Source organism: Piliocolobus tephrosceles, chromosome 6 (genome assembly GCF_002776525.5).
Source record: "Piliocolobus tephrosceles isolate RC106 chromosome 6, ASM277652v3, whole genome shotgun sequence".
In the NCBI taxonomy this organism is placed as follows: domain Eukaryota; kingdom Metazoa; phylum Chordata; class Mammalia; order Primates; family Cercopithecidae; genus Piliocolobus; species Piliocolobus tephrosceles.
In genome coordinates, this window is record NC_045439.1 from 125712663 (window position 1) to 125718133 (window position 5471).

Sequence of the window (5471 nt, forward strand, 5' to 3'; positions counted from 1 at the left end):
TAGTCCCAGCTACTCCGGAGGCTGAGGCAGGAGAATGGCGTAAACCCAGGAGGCGGAGCTTGCAGTGAGCTGAGATCCGGCCACTGCACTCCAGCCTGGGCCACAGAGCCAGACTCCGTCTCAAAAAAAAAAGAAAAAGTCAGGAAACAACAGGTGCTGGAGAGGATGTGGAGAAATAGGAACACTTTTACACTGTTGGTGGGACTGTAAACTAGTTCAACCACTGTGAAAGACAGTGTGGCAATTCCTCAAGGATCTAGAACTAGAAATACCATTTGACCCAGTCATCCCATTACTTGGTATATATCCAAAGGACTATAAATCATGCTGCCATAAAGACACATGCACACGTATATTTATTGTGGCACTATTCACAATAGCAAAGACTTGGAACCAACCCAAATGTCCATCAGTGATAGGCTGGATTAAGAAAATGTGGCACATATACACCATGGAATACTATGCAGCCATAAAAAAGGATGAGTTCATGTCCTTTATAGGGACATGGATGAAGCTGGAAACCATCATTCTCAGCAAACTATTGCAAGGACAAAAAACCAAACACCACATGTTCTCACTCATAAGTGGGAATTGAACTATGAGAACACTTGGACATAGGAAGGGGAACATCACACACTGGGGCCTGTCGTGGGGTGCGGGGAGAGGGGAGGGATAGCATTAGGAGATATACCTAATGTAAATGATGAGTTAATGGGTGCAGCACACTAACATGGCACATGTATATATATGTAACAAACCTGCACTTTGTGCACATGTACCCTAGAACTTACAGCATAATAAAAATAAATAAATAAACAAAATCGTAGTTTAGAAAAATTATGTAAGAGATATGGAACATTCCGATATGTGCAGTCCATTACACATTGACCTCATTCTCACAGTAAGAACACAAATTATGAAAGTAACACGTCCAGGCTTCAACAGCTTGTAAGTATGAAATAAGGCTACACCTTCATTTAAAAAACACTTAAAGACTTCAAATGACGGCCGGGCGCGGTGGCTCAAGCCTGTAATCCCAGCACTTTGGGAGGCCAAGACGGGTGGATCACGAGGTCAGGAGATCGAGACCATCCTGGCTAACACGGTGAAACCCCGTCTCTACTAAAAAATACAAAAAACTAGCCGGGCGAGGTGGCGGGTGCCTGTAGTCCCAGCTACTCGGGAGGCTGAGGCAGGAGAATGGCGTAAACCTGGGAGGCGGAGCTTGCAGTGAGCTGAGATCCTGCCACTGCACTCCAGTCTGGGCGACAGCGAAACTCTGTCTCAAAAAAAAAAAAAAAAAAAAGACTTCAAATGTCCATACAGCCAGACAGGAATGTACTTTTCCTTTAACGTCCTTGGGTAACTTATGAATTTCCTGGCGGTGCTACCTTCATGCATCCTCATAGGCCCTTTGAGTTCTTCCTGCTGCGCTCCTTGTCCAGCGGTCATATCCATAACTGTCCTGTCAGAGGATATCTTGAGCCTGTTCCCACAGGAGCTGCTGCTTCCGGCATCACCCATCGCCTCTGTTTCAGGTGAGAGGTCCCTGCTGCTTCCCTTGGACTTTTATATCTCAAGAAAATTACAGCTAGAGAAGAGGAATAAGTTCTAGTGTTCTATATGATGGTAGGATGGCTATAGTCAATACACTATACAGTTTCAAATAGCTATTAAAAAGTCAAAAAGTAACAGATGCTGAGTAGATTGCAGAAAAAAGAACACTTACACACTGTTGATGGAAATGTAAATTAGTTCAACCACTGTGAAAAGCAGTGTGGTAATTCCTCAAAGAGCTAAAAACAGAACTACCATTCAACCCAGCAATCCCGTTGAGTATTTACCCAGATGAATATAAATCATTCTACCATAAAAACACATGCAGCTGGGTGCGGTGCTTCATGCCTGTAATCCCAGCACTTTGGAAGGTCAAGGTGGGCAGATCACTTTAGGTCTGGAGTTCAAGGCTAGCTGGGCTAACATGGTCAAACCCCCATCTCTACTAAAATTACAAAGATTAGCTGGACATGGTGGCACACACCTGTAGTCCCAGTTACTTGGGAGGATGAGGTGGGAGAATGACTTGAACCCGGTAGGCAGACGTTGCAGCAAGCCAAGATATCATACCACTGCATGCTAGCCCAGGCGATAGAGCAAAGATTCCATCTAAACACACACACGCGCGTGCGCGCGCGCGCGCACGCACACGAAATGTTCATTGTAGCACTATTCACAATAGCAAAGACATGGAATCAAACTAAATGCCCATCAATAACAGATTGGATAAAGAAAATGTGGTACATATACACCATGGAATACTAAGCTGTCATAAAAAATAATGAGATCATGTCTTTTGTGGGTACATGGATGGAGCTGGAGGCCATTATCCTTAGCAAATTAACACAGGAACAGAAAGCCAAATATTGCATGTTCTCACTTATAAGTGGGAACTAAGTGATGAGAACTCATGAACACAAAGAAGGGAACAACAGACACTGGGGCCTACTTGAGGGTGGAGGATAGGAGAAGGGAGAGGAGCCGAAAAAAAATAACCACTGGGTACTAGGCTTAGTACTTGGATGACAAAATAATCTATACAACAACCCCCCATGACATAAGTTTACCTATATAACAAATCTGCACATGTAGCCTGAACCTAAAATAAGTTATAAATAAATAAATAAATGAATAAAGTTCTAACAAGAATAGACTATATCTTTCCCTTCATTATTCAGAACAGAGCTGGGATGAAATGGAAGTCTTTGAAGTCTGGGCTCGGTGGCTCACGCCTGCAATCCCAGCACTTTGGGAGGCGGAGGCGGGCAGATCACGTGGGCGGATCACGAAGTCATGAGATGGAGACCATCCTGGCTAACATGGTGAAATCCCGTCTCTACTAAAAATACAAAAAATCAGCAGGGTGTGCTGGCATGCGCCTGTGGCCCCAGCCACTCGGGAGGCTGAGGCAGGAGAATCACATGAACCAGTGGGGCAGAGGTTGCAGTGAGCCGAGATCGCGCCACTGCACTCCAGCCTGGGCGACAGAGGGAGACTCCATTTCAAAAAAAAGAAAGAAAGAAAGAAAAAGAGCCGGGCGAGGTGGCTCAAGCCTGTAATCCCAGCACTTTGGGAGGCCGAGGCGGGCAGATCACGAGGTCAGGAGATGGAGACCATCCTGGCTAACATGGTGAAACCCCGTCTCTACTAAAAAAGATACAAAAAACTAGCCGGGCGAGGTGGCGGGCGTCTGTAGTCCCAGCTGCTCCGGAGGCTGAGGCAGGAGAATGGCGTAAACCTGGGAGGCGGAGCTTGCAGTGAGCTGAGATCTGGCCACTGCACTCCAGCCCGGGTGGCAGAGGGAGACTCCGTCTCAAAAAAAAAAGAAAAGTCTCTGAAATTAAATTTAAATAAAATTGGAATTTAAAAACATTCAAACAGTACTTAAATATGCTGAAGGTAACAGCTTTTTATAAGCCTGTTTGTTTGCCTTTGGAAATATTTCCTAAGGATAGAGCCCTAGAAACAAACTTCACGGGTTACGTGAGTATTTGATTAGTGAGAGTCACCAAAATGTACATGTATGTTCTGTGTACTTTTCTATAACTGTGTTATACTTCAGTTTCAATATGTTTAAAATTGTTCTGGAATAGGCCCGGCGCAGTGGCTCATGCCTGTAATCCCAGAACTTTGGGAGGCCGAGGTGGCAGATCACGAGGTCAGGAGTTTGAAACCAATCGGACCAAGATGGTGAAACTCCGTCTCTACTAAAAACACAGAAATTAGCCGGGCTTGGTGGTGCGTGCCTGTAATCCCAGCTACTCAGGAGGCTGAGTCAGGAGAACTGCTTGAACGCCGGTGGCGGAGGCTGCAGTGAGCCGAGATCGTGCCATTGCGCTCCAGCCTGGGCAACAGAACAAGACTCCATCTCACCAAAAAAAAAAAGGTTGTTCTGGAATCAGCAAATCTGCATTTTAAAACTTGATGTATATTGACAATCTTTTTCCAAAAACCTGTATCAAAACATAGTTTAACAGAATCTCTAAATCTTTCTAACATTATCAGATGTATCATATTCCATTCTAGTAGATATAAAATTATATTGGTCTGGTTATTAATGAGGTTAAACATCTCATATGTTTACTAGCAATTTATTTCCTTTTGTGATTTTCCTATTCATATGTTTTGCATGTCTTTATTTATTGACTTTAGGAGCACTTATACAACAAAAATTAATTCTTCTTCTAGTAGATGCTGCAAATATTTATCCTATTCAGGGGTTTCTTTTACAAATTTGTAATATTTTTGTCACCTTAGAAGTCTTAAAGTTTATATAATACATTATGAACAATGGTTTGCAATATCCCTTAACATTACAAATACATTTCCAACCTTTTCTGCATGTGCTTTTATAACATTTTCTAAATTCTTTATGTTTTGAATATTTAATTCATATGAGATATTTTTTAGTGTGCGATGTGATGTAAAAGTCCAACACTATTGATTTTTAAAGTATAGCCCAATACGTCACCGCTAGTTTGAAATTCTCCTATTGCAGCTTCTGGCATGGTGGAATAGGTTGTTTCATACCAACTTCTTGCTACAATAATGAAGAGCTGAACACAAATATTTTTGAATCTTTCTGAAGGCATGAGAGGGCACCAGTGTAATGATGAAACTGAGTAACCAGCATTCAGGAGCGGGGAGGCTGAGCCTGGTATTTGGGGTCGCTTTCCCCCACTTCAAGTCAATATCAATTTCAAAAGTGGCAAATGAGAAGCTGACAAGAGCTTTGATAAGAACCATAGGGCTGAGGAAACAAAAATTAAAGTTTAAGACACAAGAATGAGGAGACATCTGATAGTGTCCCAAGCTTTTAATTAGAATGCTGACAGCTATATCTTAGGAGTAAGAAGGAGCCAGAAAAAGACCTACCATCACAGAGAATAAATCTCAGCCCTGTGGCATGTAAAATTCTGATAAATAAACTCAATTAGGATTGCTAATGGTCCAAGCTTCAAAAGAAAAATATCACAGAGAGGCCAGGAGCGGTGGCACACACCTGTAATCCCAGTACTTTGGGAGGCCAAGGCGGGTGGATCACCTGAGGTCAGTAGTTCGAGACCAGCCTGGCCACATGGTGAAACCCTGTCTCTACAAAAAATACAAAAATTAGCTGGGCATGGTAGCGCGTGCCTGTAATCACAGCTACTCAGGGGGAGAATCACTTGAACCCATGAGGTAAAGTTTGCAGTGAGCTGAGATCGTGCCACTGCACTCCAGCCTGGGCAACAATGGGTGGTAGTGGTGGTGGGGCACGGACAGCGGTAGAAACTTCGTGGAGGAAAATCACATCTTTCAGGTCCTCAAATATCTTCACAATTGTATATATGCCACACTCAACATATAATGAAAAATAATCAAAGATACAAGAAGATAAGTCATGATGAAAGCCAAGAACAAGAGACAGTGAA